General features: G+C 30.0%; 1 pseudogene; it reads left to right on the forward strand.

Annotated features, from left to right (window-relative positions):
- Nucleotides 1-384: 384 nt before the first annotated feature.
- On the forward strand, nucleotides 385-503 carry LOC112485210 (annotated as a pseudogene).
- Nucleotides 504-763: the final 260 nt, after the last annotated feature.

Raw genomic sequence — 763 nt, forward strand, 5'->3', positions numbered from 1 at the left:
ATCCTTTTGCAAATAGCACATGGTCTTTATTACTGTTATTTTAGAGTAAGCCTTGAAATCAGAGTGGAAGTTCTCTAATTTTATCCTCTTCATATTTGTCATGCTATTTGAGGACATTTGCATCCCCATGTAAGTTTTCAAATTAGCTTGCCAATTTCTAGTTTTAAAAGAGACTGATGTAATTTTGATTGGAGTTTTATTGAATCTATAAATCACTTTGGAAGAAAGTCAACATTTTAACAATATAGAGGTGTTTTTTTTTAAATTTCTATTTATTTGGTATTTTAAAATTTCTCCAAGCAATGTTTTCTAAAAGTCTTGCATATCTTTTGTTAAATATATTCCAAGACGTTCTTTCTCATGCTATTAACAATTATGATGTTTAATTATGGTCATGCCAATCTGAACACACTGAATCTCATCTGATCTTGTAAGCTAAGCAGAGTTGGGCCTGGTTAGTATTTGGATAGGAGATCACCTAGGAATACCAGGTGCTGTAGGCTTTAAAATATATACATATATATATTATGTTTAAAACCTCAACTTCCAATTATTTATTGCCAGTAAAAATATAAATATTTTTATATTGATTTTTTAACCTATGACCTTGCTAAATTAATCTCTTATTTCTGGTGTTTGTATATTCAGTCATATTTCCTATGCACAAAATTGTCTAACATATATAGAGAGAAAGCTTTACTTTCCAACCCACCTACCTCTATTTTTCTTCCTTTTTTATTCTCTCTCTCTCTCCTTTTCCCCC

This window comes from Pteropus alecto, unplaced genomic scaffold (genome assembly GCF_000325575.1).
Source record: "Pteropus alecto unplaced genomic scaffold, ASM32557v1 scaffold548, whole genome shotgun sequence".
In the NCBI taxonomy this organism is placed as follows: Eukaryota; Metazoa; Chordata; class Mammalia; order Chiroptera; family Pteropodidae; genus Pteropus; species Pteropus alecto.